Source organism: Carassius auratus, unplaced genomic scaffold (assembly GCF_003368295.1).
Source record: "Carassius auratus strain Wakin unplaced genomic scaffold, ASM336829v1 scaf_tig00216873, whole genome shotgun sequence".
In the NCBI taxonomy this organism is placed as follows: Eukaryota; Metazoa; Chordata; class Actinopteri; order Cypriniformes; family Cyprinidae; genus Carassius; species Carassius auratus.
The window spans coordinates 4165-24872 of record NW_020528780.1 but is presented as its reverse complement, the minus strand read 5'-3'; the positions used below and the strand labels follow the sequence as shown (position 1 = coordinate 24872).

General features: G+C 41.5%; 2 long non-coding RNA genes and 2 pseudogenes across 2 annotated transcripts; 2 read left to right on the top strand and 2 right to left on the bottom strand.

Moving 5' to 3' along the window:
• The first annotated feature begins 586 nt into the window (after window positions 1-586).
• On the top strand, window positions 587-3196 carry LOC113099158 (zona pellucida sperm-binding protein 4-like; annotated as a pseudogene).
• A 3530-nt stretch (window positions 3197-6726) lies between these two features.
• On the bottom strand, window positions 6727-8532 carry LOC113099161 (uncharacterized). Its single transcript, XR_003289312.1, has 3 exons — window positions 7994-8532; window positions 6889-6978; window positions 6727-6822 (listed from the first exon to the last, which is right to left on the bottom strand). It is a non-coding gene; the product is annotated as an uncharacterized LOC113099161 (long non-coding RNA).
• Window positions 8533-9598: 1066 nt separating this feature from the next.
• Window positions 9599-15547, top strand: LOC113099159 (zona pellucida sperm-binding protein 4-like; annotated as a pseudogene).
• Window positions 15548-18705: 3158 nt separating this feature from the next.
• LOC113099160 (uncharacterized) lies at window positions 18706-20708 on the bottom strand. The gene is made up of 4 exons (XR_003289311.1): window positions 20459-20708; window positions 19015-19180; window positions 18864-18955; window positions 18706-18796 (listed from the first exon to the last, which is right to left on the bottom strand). It is a non-coding gene; the product is annotated as an uncharacterized LOC113099160 (long non-coding RNA).

Here is a 20708-nt window from a genome sequence, read left to right as displayed (position 1 = left end):
AATTACTGTCTTGTGAAGGGAAAGGCTAAGTGTTTATAAGAAACAAATTAATCGTTGAGAAATTCAAATTCAGATTCAAACTATTGTTTCCAGCCAAAATTTGAGTTCATAATCCCAGTTAAAGGTGCCATAGAATGCATTGATACAATATTTTAAATGATACAGTATTTACATAGAAGGTACGTGGCTTGGGTATGGGCAAAAATTCTCCAGAAACAGTTTTACATGCCCATTTACAACCCTGGGATTTGTCCCTAGAATTATTTGGAAGGGTCATGAACAATAATGTTGAGCTCTGCTCTGATTGGCTGTTTCAGAGAGCGGATCTTCTGTCCAGCGTGAACGATGGAGAGATAAGGCATCCAACCTGATATGCTTGAGCCTGTATCAGACGAAGGTAAAAATTTGGAAAGACTGTTTAGTATCCGAGTGAGCGAGGCTTGAGAGAGTTGTCAATGAAGATGTGGACGCAGCCTCTGTGTTGCTGTTATAAGCGTTGAATCTTGAGATCCAATGAGAATCACCCAGTTGTTAATGAAGAGGGAGGGACTATCGATAATTAGCTGAAAATTGTAGAATACAAAAAGACTAAATGGCAGTATTTCCACTTTGTGTTTAGCTGTTTAACAATGGCTGGAATTTTGTGTTTGGTTCAGATTTTGATGGTCTGTGCTTTCTGTCATGCTGTTCCACAGTGGAGAAAATCGCTTCAGGATGCTCAGGCTCTGATGATTCAGCAAACTGACCAGCAGTTTCCAGTTCAGAAGCCATTCAACAGCTAACTAGCCAGCAGTTTCCAGTTCAGAAGCCAGTTCAACAGCTAACTAGCCAGCAGTTTCAGCAGTTAGTCAGTTCAGCAGCTAACAGCCACAGTTCCAGTTCAGAACCAGCCAGCAGTTTCCGCTTCAGAAGCCAGTTCAACAGCTAACTAGCCAGCAGTTTCCAGTTCAGAAGCCAGTTCAACAGCTAACTGTCCAGCAGTTCCGCTTCAGAAGCCAGTTCAACAGCTAACTAGCCAGCAGTTTCCGCTTCAGAAGCCAGTTCAACAGCTAACCAGCAGTTTCCACTTCAGAAGCCAGTTCAACAGCTAACTAGCCAGCAGTTTCCACTTCAGAAGCCAGTTCAACAGCTAACTAGCCAGCAGTTTCCGCTTCAGAAGCCAGTTCAACCGCTAACTAGCCAGCAGTTTCCGCTTCAGAAGCCAGTTCAACCGCTAACTAGCCAGCAGTTTCGCTTCAGAAGCCAGTTCAACAGCTAACTAGCCAGCAGTTTCCAGTTCAGAAGCCAGTTCAACAGCTAACTAGCCAGCAGTTTCCAGCTTCAGAAGCCGTTCAACCGCTAACTAGCCAGCAGTTTCCGCTTCAGAAGCCAGTTCAACCGCTCACTAGCCAGCAGTTTCCAGTTCAGAAGCCAGTTCAACCGCTCACTAGCCAGCAGTTTCCAGTTCAGAAGCCAGTTCAACAGCTAACTAGCCAGCAGTTTCCGCTTCAGAAGCCAGTTCAACAGCTAACTAGCCAGCAGTTTCCGCTTCAGAAGCCAGTTAAACAGCAGTTTCAGAAGCCAGTAGTGCAGGCAGAGCCCCTTGATAAATGTGCTGTAGATGATTCTGAGCAGGTCCAATGTGGTCTACCTGGGATCAGTGGTGCTGAGTGTGAAGCTATCGACTGCTGCTTTAATGGACAGCAGTGTTTCTATGGGAGGGCAGGTAAGTGTTCTCAATCTTCTTCTGTTCGTGTTAAACCGATTCCCTGCACTTTAATCTGCTCTTGTACCTCGTTCTAGTGACTGTCCAGTGTATTAGAGATGGTCAGTTTGTGGTAGTGGTGTCTAGAGACGGTTACTGCTGCCTCGACTGAGTCTGGATTCAGTTCATCTACTGGGTGGAAATGACCCACCCTGTGCTCCTGTGGGGTCCACACCTTCCTTTGCTATATACCAGTTCCCTGTGACCGCATGTGGCACGAGCGTGATGGTGAGAAGCTGCTACTGGTCTTATTCTGCATTGCTCATGATGGACTGGATGCTGACACTGATCCTATTCACAGGAGGATGGAGGATATGTGGTGTATGAAAACCGAATGACCTCATCGTATGAAGTGGGGATTGGACCGTATGGTTCCATCACAAGGGACAGTCATTTTGAGTAGGTGATCCATGGCTTTGTGTGAACATTAATCCCTGATAAATGCTACAAGCTCGCTGGGTGTTGTCCAGGTTTCTCTTCCAGTGTAGATATTCAGGAACGACTGTGGAAGCTCTGGTTGTGGAAGTCAACTCTGTTCCTCCACCTCCACCAGTAGCTGCTCCTGGACCTCTCAGGGTGGAGCTCAGACTGGCCAATGGCCAATGTGTCACCAAAGGCTTGCTGAAGGTAAGGTCTTGTCCTGTGTCTGCCTAAAGCCTTTCAAACTGTAGTCTGGTTAATCCCCAGTGTTGTTCCTCAGGGGATGAGGCCTACACGTCCTACTACAGTGACTCTGATTATCCCATCACAAAAGTCCTGCGAGAGCCTGTGTATGTTAAGGTGCACATTATGGAGAGGACTGACCCCAACATTGTCCTGATGCTGGGACATTGTTGGGCGACTTCAACCCCAAGTCCACTCAGTCTCCCCCCAGTGGGACCTTCTGATCGACGGGTGAGTGTACAGCCAGTCTTTGTCCGTTAGTCTGCTGGGAGACCCTTCCTAACCTTCTCTTTCGTCTTCAGATGCCCTTACCAGGATGACCGCTATCTGACCACACTGGTTCCAGTTACTGGATCATCTGGTCTTCAATTCCCAACCCATTACAAGCGCTTTGTTGTGAAGATGTTCACATTTGTAGATCCAGCCTCGCTGGCTGCTCTGCAGGAAACCGTATGCCCCCTTTACTTGAACATTTGTACATTTACTACTTGTGGATTCTGTGACTTGAGCCTCTTTCTTCCCTGTCAGATCTTCATCCACTGCAGTACAGCGGTGTGCCATCCATCATCTGGCTCTTGTGAGCAAAGCTGCACCAGGAAACGTGCGTTCTTGATTTTCTTTTGACAAGAGGAACTGCGCATTTTAGAACCACGTTCTCACTTCTAATGTTTCTCTTTCAGGAAGAGACACTCGTATCAAGGCTGTCTCTGGGGAGCAGACTGTGGTTTCTAGTGGAGGAGTTACTCTGGTCATGTAAATCTAGTGTTTTTAATAAACTTGTAGAACATCGTCTTGTGTATTGTTTTGATCCCACAATCCGGGATTTTTTTTTTCTTCCCACTATCAAACCAATGTTCCACAACCTTTAGTATGGTTGTGCATTCCTTTATCCGTCCTCCAGTTGCTAACCAGCACAAGGTTCTCCTTTAATTTGTCTTCCAAACAGTAGTTTTGTTTCCTGATGTTCACAATGTAAAGTTATGTGGATCAGTGGCGCCCCCAGAAGATTTTAATAGGGGTGGCCAAATGAGGCCACCATAAGTCTTGGGTGGAACACCAAAATAGAAAAGTAAGGGTTTGCAATATTAACACATGGTTTTGTTTTTTTTGTTTTTTTTTAAATGGACTATTTTTGCTGTGCAGATCTTATTTCTAATTGTGTTGACTCCTGGCTCTTATCTTAACCTTATGCCTTTTTTCTAAAAGTGTGCACCATCTTTTAGGTGAGATACTTGTATTTGGATTGTTACCAAGCAGATGCAATCATTCTCAACAAAATAGATATTTTGCAATGCAGAGAAAACCGAAGCGGCATCTAAAGTGCCGTTTTAGTTTAATGCAGCTCTGTGGGCCATGGAATACTTTAGCCTGCAGTTACAAATCAATGTTTTGATATTTTAAAACCTTGAACTCCGTTTGAAATTACAAACAAAAATGTAAAGGGTACTGTGAATGTAAAATTAAAATTGAGTCACTGTTAATAAGTGAGTCATTGCGGTTGAATAGTCATATTAAAGGTTGATTCATTCAGGATCGAAACTATCATGTTACTCAGAGACGCAAAATAGTGGCTGTGTTTGGAATTAATTTTGTTCTTTGAAATGGAGCAAAAAATCGTTAATATGTTGTCTAAAATGTAAGTCTCTTGATATTAACTTGTTTGTTGAACTGTTGTATAAAATCAGTATCACATTTGTAATTATGCTGACTTTGGAGAAAAACGTAACTCTTCGTGTGATCGTAACTATACAAATTATATAGACCTATACATTTTCTGTCCCGTATCTTGAAAAATGTAAATCACTCTGTTATAATAAATATATATATATATATGGTAAACTAAAACAATTAAATAAAATATTGAAAACATTTAAGTGTATTAAAAATTATGTAGGATATGATTTTAGATGCATAATGAAGCTAAAGCCACAAGTTTACTAATACTTCATTTTGATATTTCAGAATATAATCTCACAAAGTGTGAATTTTATGAAACCTTTTCTAAGACCACGTCATGTGTGTTTTTTAGAGAAGGCTCATGAAAGGCTAATAAAATTGGTTTATGACTCCTGGAATGCGATTATCTCTTGTTTGGACCGGCAAAACTGCCCCATTCATGATTCTATTGTTCTTACGAAACGAGCCTTTCACACATCGGCCAGGTATGACACAAAATCCTCATTCTTCATTTATCATTATTATTTTGTTTTTATTCCGCTACTATTAGCCTTTGTTCTGGCATTTCAAGGTTTACCAAGCCACATCGCTTCAATTCCAGCTTACATTTAAACCACTATTATCAAAAGCCTTACTATAAAAATACAACAAAACATTTTCTTACAACCTTTGTCAAAATTTGGACAAAATGCATTATGAAGAAGAACTGCACCTGCTATGTAGCTGCATTAGAGCTAACGTTAGCATTAAGCTACATAAGACTATTTATGAAATTATTAGTACACTTTTTCTCAAAACTCACTTTATACCCTGACCGAGTGTTTGTAATAACCTCCTTTTGTGATCACAAGTGGAATTTGATTGTTTATTGTTGTAAAAATATGCTTTTTATAGACTTTTACGTCACTGCACAAGTTAGCATTTCATATGTAAATTTTTTATAAACAAAAGTGTTTATTATTTGGATATTTCATGGGTACATTGGTTTCTCTGTGTTGTGTTCAGATATCAACTCAGAAGTGTACAGGAAATGCATCATGGGTAAGATGGAGTGGGATATGATGCACGGTTATGATGGACAAGACACTGGAGAATCAGGTCTCCGTTAACACGCACACGGAAGACTATACACACAGAGACAGGGCTGGGAGCCGATCATTATCATCAGATCGCTTAAATCAGTGGAAAATGAATAGAAATTATGATTCTGTCTGAAGAAATATGAAGTAAAAATCAGACATATATCTCTGTGTATATGCAACTTTTGACTATAAACCCTATTTGACGCTTTTCAGTGAATCTGTGAGAACACAGACCACTGCAGACGTGACTGAATATGAATGCTCTAATTTCTATTCTAAAAATGACTCATACATATTTTGTACTCCTGACATAAATTACTAAATGTTCACTGCAACAATATGCGTCACAGTATTGGTCAAATATTGAAGCTAGAGTCTTTAAACTTCCAACTGATGCACAGTTTCTCCAGGTCAAGTAAGAGAGTGATGTTTAACGTGTGGTGAAAGTGAAACAATCGTGGGATGTCCCCAACACTTGCGAGACGGTTGAAGCCACCGGTCCGCTGGGCATTGGAGTGGCTAACTTGGCATCTTTGTCGCTAGATTTAACAATTTTTTTCCCCAAAAAAACAACTAATGTTAACCACAAATCTAGCAACTTTTTGGGCAATCATTAAGTCTCAGACCCTCTGGTGCTGCCGCACGAGGTCTCTCTTTGCATCTGTTCAGCGAGCGCAGAGAGGAGCAGCACTTTCAGTAAAACAAAAAAAAATTCTGTTGCTTCTAATTCTATTTTACAAGCAAGTATAGCCAACATCAGTCACAGCACAACCACTGACTTTATCATATATGTATTTTATTGGTGCATATTAATGTTTGAGAGCTTATGTAGTCTTAATGAAGTGAGTTTCAGTCATTATAATATTCATTGCGTTGTCTGACAACAGAATTGATTCCCATTCCATCTGCTGAAAAGCTTTATGGAGATGAAGATTTCGTTTTTCAATATGACCTGGCACCTGCTCACAGTGCCAAAACCACTGGTAAATGGTTTACAGACCATGGTATTACTGTGCTCAATTGTCCTGCCAACTCTCCTGACCTGAACCCCATAGAGAATCTGTGGGACATTGTGAAGAGAAAGTTGAGAGACGCAAGACCCAAAACTCTGGATGAGCTTAAGGCCGCTATTGATGCATCCTGGGCCTCCAGAACACCTCAGCAGTGCCATAGGCTGATTGCCTCCATGCCACGCCGCATTGAGGCAGTCATTTCTGCAAAAGGATTCCCGACCAAGTATTGAGTGCATAACTGAACAATTATTTGAAGGTTGACTTTGTATTAAACTTCTTTTATTGGTCGGATGAAATATGCTAATTTTGAGATTGGAGTTTTGGGTTTTCATGAGCTGTATGCCAAAAATCAGTATTAAAAGACCGGAAATATTTCAGTTGGTGTGCAATGGATCTAAAATTATATGAAAGTTAAATTTTTTATCATTACATTATGGAAAATAATGAACTTTTTCCACAATATGCTAATTTGAGAAGGACCTGTAAGTACAGTAGAAATACCCGCTTCCTCGTGCAAGTCAATTGGTTAAACGAGACCAGACAGAAATAAGTTCTCCCCACATTTATTGAACACCAGCTAAAGTCTCTTTGTGCTCTTGAACCACTACAGGACCGAGCGAGGCCTTCCCTTCCCACTGAAGGCCTAGAAAAAGCAGACAGAGTTAAGTGCTTTAACAGTCAAAAGACAAGCTTAAAAGCAGCTTCTTACCTCCAAAAAAGCAGCAGCAGTTCCACCATCAGGAACACCTGTTGAGTCACAGAAACCACAAACTGGTGGTTCCCATCAGCAGCAAGCCACCTGCAATACAAAAAAAAAAAAAAGACATGGCACGTGGAGCGCGTAACTGGGCGCAGGAGCGAGAGTGGCCTTCAGAACACACGTTCTGATCCGCAAGAGACACCACAGGTAAGGAGTCACAAACCAAAGCAAATGGGAGAAGTCTGGAAGCATTGACCTTGGCATCCACTAGACAGTAAAATGTTGTCAGGGACAAAGTGGTTATAAAAGGAGCAAACGTGGGAACAAATCACCTCTGCAGCATCTGGTGACATGAACACACCCATGATTATCAATGAACAAGCATCTTGGAAGGGCAGTCACATCAGGTACTTGGGTGGCCACACAGCAGTCCACAACCACACGCAGAAGGACGAGGCTGTATACCTTCACAGATGCCTCAACATTAATAACATCACCCAGGAAGTAAGAGTCTGAAGGCCCCTCATAGGACCAGTCATCTGCAAGAGAAGAACAGCTTAGGCACAGCCTCATCCAGAAGGCTGAGAGAAACTGCACAAACCCATCATGAGCTTCAGGCAGAACAGTTGAGGCATAAGGGACCCAAGGCTTCAAGGCATTACTGCTGACGTTTTGAAACCTGCCATTTGTGTAGTAACCAATTAAACGGGCTTCCAGTTCCACCACCGCAAGGAATGCCACAAGTCACAGAGGTCGCTGACCTTTGATAATAGCATTGAACACTGATAATCGAGTGCCAGCAAACAGCTCAGGGGTGTAGGTAAGGGCAAAGGTGTAGACAAGCTCATCCTTGGTCATCTATAGGAGACTGATGTAGTTATCAAGAGGCTTCACAAAAAAAAAAAAAAAAAAAAAAAAAAAAAAAAACACCATTCCAAGAGGCATCTTAGCAAGCCATAGCCACACTTGGTTACGCAAACAGTTATTAAGAGTTTTTCCCACAATAAAAAGAACAGTCCCATGGATGTTATAGATTCAGGGAACCATTGATACCAAGACAAGGGCCGATTTTTAGTAGGGTTTAATAAGTCTAGTAACACTTAACAGCTCTTACCATCAACACGGTTGCAGACCTGCAGTTCATTCTCAAAAAGCACCTTTGAGCCTGGGACCAAACCAACAACAGGGCATCCTCCTAAAGTCAAACCAGATGGCTGGATCAGTTCGCCATTGCTAAACAAGTCCTGCTATACCTCCACATTAATCTGGTTCTCACTACACTGAATAGCTACACATCTAGGGGTCACAAGTTGCCTTAAATGAAAGTCCACCGCCATCTTGCTCAGCACTTCTGGAACAGCGGGAAACCTCCAATCCAAAGGCTTCACTGGTCCCTGAAACGCCTGCTTCTCCTGAAGCCCAAGAGGCTCTTTTGCAAATACGCTGTAGTCAAGACTCTGAAACTGAGAAGCTTTCTGCAAAGTGTTCCCAAGCACTTAAGAAACAGGTACTCTGGAAGCTGGATATGATTGATGCTTCTTGGACTTTGACTGGATTCAGACTTCCAAAAGCACTCTTCAGATCAAACGCCTCAAGCACAACCAGCAATAACACACATTGCAAAAAAACCCATCCTGAAAAACATTAACATGATACCCACTAGAGCCCGTCTTTGTCCATTAAGTACAGCTTTGAATTTAAGCGGCTCCTCCTCTTTCAGCTTGATTGATTACCTTTAATTCTCCTCTGGACCTGTAATTAACAAATCAGAACGTTCTGGAATGTCACTAGCCAATGGAAGGCTTGATAAGGACCAGAGATTTTCCATCTACACTTATTCACAATTTTACAATTAAAGTTTGACAGTGTGTCCATGATAGACAATGGATGTCATTAAAAAAGCCCCTGATATAAATTAAATAATATAAATCAAATAATATAAAATATTCATAAAAAAAAACTCTTTTTTTAATGAGTTTTTAGTTCATTATTGAAAAAGATTTGGAAAAATATAGAATTACATCACTTGCTCCCCAATGAATCCTCTGCAGTGAATGGGTGGTCATCAGAACGGAAGTCCGAAGAACTGATATAAATATCAAAATAATCCACAAAAAATTCACATCAATTACGGTCTTGTGAAGGGAAAGGCTATGCGTTTATAAGAAACAAATGAATCGTTAAGAAATTCAAATTCAGATTCAAACTATTGCTTCCAGCCAAAATTTGAGTTCATAATCCCCGTTAAAGTTGCCATAGAATGCATTGATACAATATTTTAAATAATATCTACATAGAAGGTACGTGGCTTGGGTATGGGCAAAAATTCTCCAGAAACAGTTTTACATGCCCATTTACAACCCTGGGATTTGTCCCTAGAATTATTTGGAAGGGTCATGAACAATAATGTTGAGCTCTGCTCTGATTGGCTGTTTCAGAGAGCGGATCTTCTGTCCAGCGTGAACGATGGAGAGATAAGGCATCCAACCTGATATGCTTGAGCCTGTATCAGACGAAGATAAAAATTTGGAAAGAATGTTTAGCATCCGAGTGAGCGAGGCTTGAGAGAGTTGTCAATGAAGATGTGGACGCAGCCTCTGTGTTGCTGTTATAAGCGTTGAATCTTGAGATCCAATGAGAATCACCCAGTTGTTAATGAAGAGGGAGGGACTGTCATTAATTAGCTGATAGCTGTAGAATACAAAAAGACTAAAGGGAAGTATCTCCACTTTGTGTTTAGCTGTTTAACAATGGCTGGAATTTGGTGTTTGGTTCAGATTTTGGTGGTTTGTGCTTTCTGTCATGCTGTTCCACAGTGGAGAAAATCGCTTCAGGATGCTCAAGCTCTGATGATTCAGCAAACTGACCAGCAGTTTCCAGTTCAGAAGCCAGTTCAACAGCTAACTAGCCAGCAGTTTCCACTTCAGAAGCCAGTTCAACAGCTAACTAGCCAGCAGTTTCCGCTTCAGAAGCCAGTTCAACAGCTAACTAGCCAGCAGTTTCCGCTTCAGAAGCCAGTTCAACCACTAACTAGCCAGCAGTTTCCGCTTCGGAAGCCAGTTCAACAGCTAATTAGCCAGCAGTTTCCGCATCAGAAGCCAGTTCAACCGCTAACTAGCCAGCAGTTTCCACATCAGAAGCCAGTTCAACAGCTAACTAGCCAGCAGGTTCCACATCAGAAGCCAGTTCAACTGCTAACTAGCCAGCAGTTTCCGCTTCAGAAGCCAGTTCAACAGCTAACTAGCCAGCAGTTTCCGCTTCAGAAGCCAGTTCAACAGCTAACTAGCCAGCAGTTTCCACATCAGAAGCCAGTTCAACAGCTAACTAACCAGCAGGTTCCACATCAGAAGTCAGTTCAACAGCTAACTAGCCAGCAGTTTCCGCTTCAGAAGCCAGTTCAACAGCTAACTAGCCAGCAGTTTCCGCTTCAGAAGCCAGTTAAACAGCAGTTTCAGAAGCCAGTAGTGCAGGCAGAGCCCCTTGATAAATGTGCTGTAGCTGATTCTGAGCAGATCCAATGTGGTCTACCTGGGATCAGTGGTGCTGAGTGTGAAGCTATCAACTGCTGCTTTAATGGACGGCAGTGTTTCTATGGGAGGGCAGGTAAGTGTTCTCAATTTTATTCGGTTTGTTAAACCAGGATCGAAAATCATCTAAATGTTGGAGGGACAATAAACATAACATTTCTCACGAGCAAATTTTGAAGGGGAAACCAAAAAAACAGGCAAAATTTTACTTCAGGATATGTGTACAGGGAGGAAAGCCTTACTATTGCATGGAGACCGTTCTATTATCCTTCAAGTTTCTTTTTGGTTCAATGAAAAAGCTGACTAAATTGCAACATTGTTTTGAAGAAGGTTTGTCAGTGTTTTTTGAAGTGGTTTACACAATCAAGCCACCAAAATGCAATGGCATTTGAACTTCAACTTTCATTAATTTATAAAGCACATTTAATAGCAATGTTGCTTCAGTTACAATTAAAACATGCATATATAAAGACGTTTGCCATGACTAGCAAAATGAAGGCATACACCCTCACAACTGTATAGTGAGATCGGTATAGATGCGAAAGACTGGGGAAAAAAAAAAAAAAAAAAAGTGGATTCATTCAGTTCGGAAACACCAACTCGGTGTGTTTTTTCAAAGACTCAATTAGTGCTTTTACTGCTGTAGCTTAGATTTCAACTTTTTTTTTTGTTGGTGAAAGGGCTAAAACGGGCAATGTGGTGCCTAAAATGCAGGTAATAACTTGTTTATTCAATTTTTATAAAAATCACATTTGTTATGCTAATATCTGGAGAACAACTGCACTCTTCGTATGATGTTATATTAGATTAACTATTAAATGAAATAAACTGACCAGTGGTGGCTCGTGAATTTTAAAATCGAGGAGGCAAACTAATTGTATTGGTCTGGGGATCCCTGCCTATTATTTGCTTAACCACTTTAAAATGGCTTTTTGGCAGCTTTTAGTCAGGACCCATAAAGAAAATGTATTCAATATCGCTACTCCTTATAAATACTTGGTAAACCATTAGCCTAGCTTTTCCCGGAGACGTTCAAACTATAGACCGTATAAAAACAGGTTCAAACTAATACCACGTAATTTACGTCTGTATATGGTAGGTTGATATTCCAGAAGGGAGGCTAGCCTCTATGATGTTACTTTTCTTAGTGCTGAAATTCAGCACTCAATGCTGATTGGTTCCCCTGGCCTCCCCTTCTCTTACTTAGCTATTGTAATTACATCAGCAGATTCGGCACAATCACAATAGAAAAGAGGAGCTTTCATGTAATGGTATTACAACTGTGAAATTACAAACAAAATGTATACATTCTGAGACATGAACTGAAAGGAATATTGAATTTTATTAACATTTAAGTCTTCCTCAAAATTTAGGGGAAACTGTGCCTCCCCTCCCTCACCCGACGAGCCACCACTGAAACCGACTAAATCATAGTGAACGCGGGAAAATCTAAATGCGCACCCGCACTAGTCTAGTCTAACGTACAACACTTGTATATGCGTACACTATGGGTGTGTGTAAGACGTTAAAGCTAGGTAAACGCCTGTTATACTCCCTAACAGCGCAGACTACATCGGTGACGAAAGTAAATTGGTACACAATATTTTTTGGACCCCACTTATTAGTGATTTGGCATAATCTATATTAAAGAGAAAATCACGTCATCCGATGTTTAAGGTCAATCAAGTAAGCTTGACTTATGGAGTTCCACAACTGAAACGCGTTTTCTCGCACCGGACTATGTGTGTGTCGGTGGTGGTGAGGTAAAAGGGGAGCAGGCAGTGGACCAAAGCACTGTGAGGCAAAGCAAGTGGAACTTGATGTTTAAAACTTTTTTTTTTTTTTTTTTTTTTTTTTTTTTTGTTCCTCAGTTCGCATTTGTATTTTACTACTTGCACAATTAGTTAACTATACAGTCAGGTCCATAAATATTGGGACATCGACACAATTCTAATCTTTTTGGCTCTATACACCATCACAATGGATTTGAAATGAAACGAACAAGATGTGCTTTAACTGCAGACTTTCAGCTTTAATTTGAGGGTGTTTACATCCAAATCAGGTGAACGGTGTAGGAATTACAACAGTTTGTATATGTACATCCCACTTTTTAAGGGACCAAAAGTAATGGGACCGATTAACAATCATAAATCAAACTTTCATTTTTTAATACTTGGTTGCAAATCCTTTGCAGTCAATTACATCCTGAAGTCTGGAGATCAATTAGACATCAGCGTACGCTGGGTTTCATCCCTGGTGATGCTCTGCCAGGCCTCTACTGCAACTGTCTTCAGTTCCTGCTTGTTCTTGGGGCATTTTCCCTTCAGTTTTGTCTTCGCAAGTGAAATGCATGCTCAATTGGATTTAGGTCAGGTGATTGACTTGGCCATTGCATAACATTCCACTTCTTTCCCTTAAAAATCTCTTTGGTTGCTTTCCAAACACCAAACTACCCGGAAGACCATGGAAAACAACTGTGGTGGATGATCGAAGAATTCTTTCCCTGGTGAAGAAACCCTTCACAACAGTTGGCCAGATCAAGAACACTCTCCAAGAGGCAGGTGTATGTGTGTGTCAAAGTCAACAATCAAGAGAAGACTTCAGAGTGAATACAGAGGGTTCACCACAAGATGTAAACCATTGGTGAGTCTCTAAAACAGGAAGGCCAGATTAGAGTTTGCCAAACATCTAAATAAGCCTTCACAGTTCTGGAACAACATCCTATGGACAGATGAGACAAAGATCAACTTGTACCAGAGTGATGGAAAGAGAAGAGCATGGAGAAGGAAAGGAACTGCTCATGATCCAAAGCATACCACCTCATCAGTGAAGCATGGTGGTGGTAGTGTCATGGCGTGGGCATGTATGGCTGGCAGTGGAACTGGTTATCTTGTATTTATTGATGTGGCTGCTGACAAAAGCATTAGGATGGATTCTGAAGTGTTTCGGGAAATATTATCTGCTCATATTCAGCCAAATGCTTCAGAACTCATTGAACGGCGCTTCACAGTGCAGATGGACCATGACCCGAAGCATACTGCGAAAGCAACCAAAGAGATTTTTAAGGGAAAGAAGTGGAATGTTATGCAATGGCCAAGTCAATCACCTGACCTAAATCCAATTGAGCATGCATTTCACTTGCGAAGACAAAACTGAAGGGAAAATGCCCCAAGAACAAGCAGGAACTGAAGACAGTTGCAGTAGAGGCCTGGCAGAGCATCACCAGGGATGAAACCCAGCGTACGCTGATGTCTAATTGATCTCCAGACTTCAGGCTGTAATTGACTGCAAAGGATTTGCAACCAAACTTTCATTTTTTAATACTTGATTTATGATTGTTAATCGGTCCCATTACTTTTGGTCCCTTAAAAAGTGGGATGTACATATACAAACTGTTGTAATTCCTACACCGTTCACCTGATTTGGATGTAAACACCCTCAAATTAAAGCTGAAAGTCTGCAGTTAAAGCACATCTTGTTCGTTTCATTTCAAATCCATTGTGGCGGTGTATAGAGCCAAAAAGATTAGAATTGTGTCGATGTCCCAATATTTATGGACCTGACTGTATATCATATTTACAATACTCTTTAAATTATTTTTTTTTGGGGGGGGGGGGGGCAACCCTCATATGGGGGGTCCGGACCCCTGCAATTTCCGCCTAGGTATTAAACTGATTCTCTGCATTTTAATCTGCCCTTGTACCTCGTTCCAGTGACTGTCCAGTGTATTAGAGATGGTCAGTTTGTGGTAGTGGTGTCTCGAGACGTTACTCTGCCTCGACTGAGTCTGGATTCGGTTCATCTACTGGGTGGAAATGACCCACCCTGTGCTCCTGTGGGGTCCACACCTTCCTTTGCTATATACCAGTTCCCTGTGACCGCATGTGGCACGAGCATGATGGTGAGAAGCTGCTACTGGTCTTATTCTGCATTGCTTATGATGGACTGGAAGCCGACACTGATCCTATTCACAGGAGGATGGAGGATATGTGGTGTATGAAAACCGAATGACCTCATCGTATGAAGTGGGGATTGGACCGTATGGTTCCATCACAAGGGACAGTCATTTTGAGTAGGTGATCCATGACTTGGTGTGAACATTAATCCCTGATAAATGCTACAAGCTCGCTATGTGTTGTGTAGGTTTCTCTTCCAGTGTAGATATTCAGGAACGTCTGTGGAAGCTCTGGTTGTGGAAGTCAACTCTGTTCCTCCACCTCCACCAGTAGCTGCTCCTGGACCTCTCAGGGTGGAGCTCAGACTGGCCAATGGCCAATGTGTCACCAAAGGCTGTGCTGAATGTAAGGTCTTGTCCTGTGTCTGCCTAAAGCCTTTCAAACTGGAGCCTGGTTAAGCCCCAGTGTTGTTCCTCAGGAGATGAGGCCTACACGTCCTACTACAGTGACACTGATTATCCCATCACAAAAGTCCTGCGAGAGCCTGTGTATGTTGAGGTGCACATTATGGAGAGGACTGACCCCAACATTGTCCTGATGCTGGGACATTGTTGGGCGACTTCAACCCCCAGTCCACTCAGTCTCCCCCAGTGGGACCTTCTGATCGACGGGTGAGTGTACAGCCAGTCTTTGTCCGTTAGTCTGCTGGGAGACCCTTCCTAACCTTCTCTTTTGTCTTCAGATGCCCTTACCAGGATGACCGCTATCTGACCACACTGGTTCCAGTGACTGGATCATCTGGTCTTCAATTCCCAACCCATTACAAGCGCTTTGTTGTGAAGATGTTCACATTTGTAGATCCAGACTCGCTGGCTGCTCTGCAGGAAACCGTATGCCCCTTTACTTGAACATTTGTACATTTACTACTTGTGGATTCTGTGACTTGAGCCTCTTTCTTCCCTGTCAGATCTTCATCCACTGCAGTACAGCGGTGTGCCATCCATCATCTGGCTCTTGTGAGCAAAGCTGCACCAGGAAACGTGCGTTCTTGATTTCTCTTGACAAGAGGAACTGAGCATTTTAGAACCACGTTCTCACTTCTAATCTTTCTCTTTCAGGAAGAGACACTCGTATCAAGGCTGTCTCTGGGGAGCAGACTGTGGTTTCTAGTGGAGGAGTTACTCTGGTCATGTAGATCTAGTGTTTTTAATAAACTTGTAGAACATCGTCTTGTCTATTGGTATTGTTTTGATTCGACAATTTTATTTTTTTTTCTTCCCACTATCAAACCAATGTTCCACAACCTTTAGTATGGTTGTGCATTCCTTTATCCGTCCTCCAGTTGCTAACCAGCACAAGGTTCCCCTTTAATTTGTCTTCCAAACAGTAGTTTGGTTCCTGATGTTCACAATGTAAAGTTATGTGGATCAGTGGCGCCCCCAGAAGATTTTAATAGGGGTGGCCAAATGAGGCCACCATAAATCTTGGGGTGGCACACCAAAATAGAAAAGTAAGGGTTTGCAATATTAACACATGCTGTTTTTTTTTTTTTTTTTTTTTTTAATGGACTATTTTTGCTGTGCAGATCTTATTTCTAATTGTTGACTCCTGGCTCTTATTTTAACCTTATGCCTTTTTTCTAAAAGTGTGCACCATCTTTTAGGTGAGATACTTGTATTTGGATTGTTACCAAGCAGATGCAATCATTCTCAACAAAATGGATATTTTGCAATGCAGAGAAAACCGAAGTTGCATCTAAAGTGCCGTTTTAGTTTAATGCAGCTCTGTGGGCCATGGAATACTTTAGCCTGCAGTTACAAATGAATGTTTTGATATTTTAAAACCTTGAACTCTGTTTGAAATTACAAACAAAAATCTAAAGGGTACCTTGAATGTGAAATTAAAATTGCCAGTAGGTGGCAGTGAGTCACTGTTAATAAGTGAGTCATTGCGGTTGAATAGTCATATTAAAGGTTGATTCATTCAGGATCGAAACTATCATGTTACTCAGAGACGCAAAATAGTGGCTGTGTTTGGAATTAATTTTGTTCTTTTGAAATGGAGCAAAAATCGTTAATATGTTGTCTAAAATGTAAGTCTCTTGATATTAACTTGTTTATTGAACTGTTGTATAAAATCAATATCACATTTGTAATTATGCTGACTTTTCTGGACAAAAACTTAACTTTTCGTGTGATCGTAACTATGACACTAAATTATATAGATCTATACATTTTCTGTCCCGTATCTTGAAAAATGTGAATCACTCTGACTGTTATCATATATATATATATACGGTAAGCTCAAACATGTAAATAAAAAATATTGAAAACATTTAAGTGTATTAAAAATGTAGGATATGATTTTAGATGCATAAATCTAAAGCCACAAGTTTACTAATACTTCATTTTGATATTTCAGAATATAATCTCACAAAGTGTGAATTTTATGAAACCTTTTCGAAGAACACGTCATGTGTGTTTTTAGAGAAGGCTCATGAAAGGCTAATAAAATTGGTTTATGACTCCTGGAATGCGATTATCTCATGTTTGGACCCGCAAAACTGCCCCATTCATGATTCTATTGTTCTTACGAAACGAGCCTTTCACACATCGGCCAGGTATGACACAAAATCCTCATTCTTCATTTATCATTATTCTTTTGTTTGTATTCCGCTACTATTAGCCTTTGTTCTGGTATTTCAAGGTTTACCAAGCCACTGCTTCAATTCCAGCTTACATTTAAACCACTATTATCAAAAGCCTTACTATAAAAATACAACACAACATTTTCTTACAACCTTTGTCAAAATTTGGACAAAATGCATTATGAAGAACTGCACCTGCTATGTAGCTGCATTAGAGCTAACGTTAGCATTAAGCTACATAAGACTATTTATGAAATTATTAGTACACTTTTACTCAAAACTCTCTTTATACCCTGACCGAGTGTTTGTAATAACCTCCTTTTGTGATCACATGTGGAATTTGGTTGTTTACTGTTGTAAAAATATGCTATTTATAGCCTTTTACTGCACAAGTTAGCATTTCATATGTACATTTTTTATAAATAAAAGGGTTTATTATTTGGATATTTCATGGGTACAGAGGTTTCTCTGTGTTGTGTTCAGATATCAACTCAGAAGTGTACAGGAAATGCATCATGGGTAAGATGGAGTGGGATATGATGCACGGTTATGATGGACAAGACACGGGAGAATCAGGTCTCCGTTAACACGCACACGGAAGACTATACACACAGAGACAGGGCTGGGAGCCGATCATTATCATCAGATCACTTAAATCAGTGGAAAATTAATAGAAATTATGATTGTCTGAAGAAATATGAAGTAAAAATCAGACATATATCTCTGTATATGCAACTTTTGACTATAAACCCTATTTGACGCTTTTCAGTGAATCTATGAGAACACAAACCACTGCAGACGTGACTGAATATGAATGCTCTAATTTCTATTCTAAAAATGACTCATACATATTTTGTACTCCTGACATAAATTACTAAATGTTCACTGCAACAATGCACAGTTTCTCCAGGTCAAGTAAGAGAGTGATGTTTAACATGCTGTGAAAGTGAAACAATCTGGGGGCGGTGACAATCTTTGACAGCAAAGGGGTTAAAGATATTTTGGATGAAAACCGGGAGGCCTGTGACCATCCCATCTACTGTCAAGTAAAAGGTCCAGAAAAGCATGCAAAGCACCATCAGAATAACCCATCTACCATCAGTCGTTCCAAACCCATAAGAGCTTTGGTCATCTTCGGCACACAACTTATTTTGGATGAAAACCAGCAGGCTTGTGATTTGGCCTACAGACTGCCAAGTAAAATGCACACTCAAGGTCCAGAAAAGCATCCTCGGAGTAGTCAGACTATTTGCTACTGCAAAAAAAAAAAAAATTCTGAAGGTGGAAAATGTTGTGCCAGTATTGATACTGGGAGTGCGTGTTTATTGTACCGGTGTTTTAAAAGCATGAGAGATGTCAACAAGGAGCATTATGAAACAAAACTTAACTGACCAAACCTATTTGGGGGATGCAAGGAGTAAATTAAACTGCTCATTTGAAGTTACCAACATGAAGTCAAGTTCACTGCATAAGATGCACACGAAGTCTGCAATGCTTCAAGGAAGTGGACATTCATGCAGAACTCTTTTGGCACAAATGCCAAATAACAGAATTTCCTTTTACAGCATCATGGGCAGTGTATTCCACCTTTACAGTACTCGTCAAAAGGGATCTCACAGCAGTCCCGTAAAGGCTTCTTAGCTTCCCGAATGAGAAAGGGGAGCCTTTCCTTCTGGCATGAGAACAGGTACAGTAGAACTACACGCTTCCTCATGCAAGTCAATTGGTTAAACGAGACCAGACAGAAACAAGAAGTTTTCTCCCCACATTTATTGAACAAGCTAAAGTCTTTTTGTGCTTTTGAACCACTACAGGACCGAGCGAGGCCTTCCCTTCCCACTGAAGGCCTAGAAAAAGCAGACAGAGTTAAGTGCTTTAACAGTCAAAAACCAAGCTTAAAAAGCACCTTCCTACCTCCAAAAGGAGGAGCAGCAGTTCCACCATCAGGAACACCTGTTGGGTCACAGCAACCACAAACCTGATGGTTCCCATCAGCAGCAAGCCACCTGCAATACAAAAAATTAGACATGGCACCTTTAATGTTTAGAAAGGGGCATGAACTTACCCATTGGCAAAGGAACAGGACTTGTGGAGCGCTTAACCGGGCGCCCGAGCGAGAGTGGCCTTCAGAACACACGTTCTGATCCTCAAGAGACACCACAGGTAAGGGGTCACAAATCAAAGCAAATGGGAGAGGTCTGGAAGCAGTGACCTTGGCATCCACTAGACATCTAAGGAGTAAAAAGTTGTCAGGGACAAAGTGGTTATAAGAGCAAACGCGGGAATTAACCACCTCTGCAGCATCTGGTGACATGAACACACCCATGATCAATGAACAAGTATCTCAGAAGGGCATTCACATCAGGTACTCGGGTCGCCACCGAGCCCCAACCTCTCGCTCACTCTCGTGAGGCCAATAAGGAAGTGACTAAACCTGCAATTCATCGACTGGCCACTTGAGTCCAGCCGCAAAAGGGAGTCAGTCTCAGACTCCCCATGTTAAAATGCCCAACTTTACAGCAGGGAGAAAAAAAAAAAAACATGTTTACAGCCTGGTGCAAAATTTTTTTGGTCTAAATAGCTAATTTTGCCCTTCATGACAACTGTGAGAGGGGTGATTTTTTTTTTTTATAACTCCACCCTTTAAGTTATAATAGGACTTAAATTTCTGCATAATTGGGGGCGTAGCCACTTGAATGACAGGTGGATTGCCGGTGCTGACACTGCCGTTGTGCTAGGTGGGTGTGGCTTCAGCAACTAGATTGACATTTGATTGTCCGGGAGAGTCGCGAGGTGACATGCTGCCAAGATGGCGATGGCCCGTTCTACACACTTTAGGCTTCAAAAACACTTCAGGAGTCTACGGGTGATGTCACTGACACTACGCCCATGTTTTTGTACGGTCTTTGGTGGCCACACAGCGGTCCACAACCACACGCAGAGGGACGAGGTTGTATATCTTCACAGATGCCTCAACATTAATAACATCACCCAGGAAGTAAGTGTCTGAAGGCCTCTCATGAGACCAGTCATCTGCAAGAGAAAAGAACAGCATAGGCACAGCCACGTTCAGAAGGCTGAGAGAAACTGCACAAACCCATCATGAGCTTAAGGTACCCAAGGCTTCAAGGCATCATTGCTGAGGTTTTGAAACCTGCCATTCAAGTAGTAACCAATTAAATTGGCTTCCAGTTCCACCACCTCCAGCTATGCCAAAAGTCACAGAGGGTAATTGGAGTGCCGGCAAACAGCTCAGGGGTGTAGGCAAAGGTGTAGACAAGCTCAACCTTGGTCATCTGTAGGATTCAACAAAAAGAACCCATTCCAAGAGGCATCTTAGCAAGTCATGTCATAACACTTAGTTACCAGAGTTATCGGTTATTAAGAGTTTTTCCCACCATAAAAGAACCATTCCATGAATGTTTTAGACTCAGGGAACCATTGATACCAAAACAAGAACAGAGTTTTAGTAGGGTTCAATAAGTCTAGTAACACTTAACAGCTCTTACCATCAACACGGTTGCAGACCTGCAGATCATTCTCAAAGAGCACCTTTGAGCCTGAGACCAAACCAACAACAGGACATCCTCCTAAAGTCAAACCAGATGGCTGGATCAGTTCGCCATTGCTAAACAAGTCCTGCTGGAACAGTGGGAAACCTCCAATCCAAAGGCTTCAGTGGCACAAGCACAACCAGCACAAACACACACTGCAAAAGACCCACCCTGACAAACATTAACACAATACCCACCAGTGCTT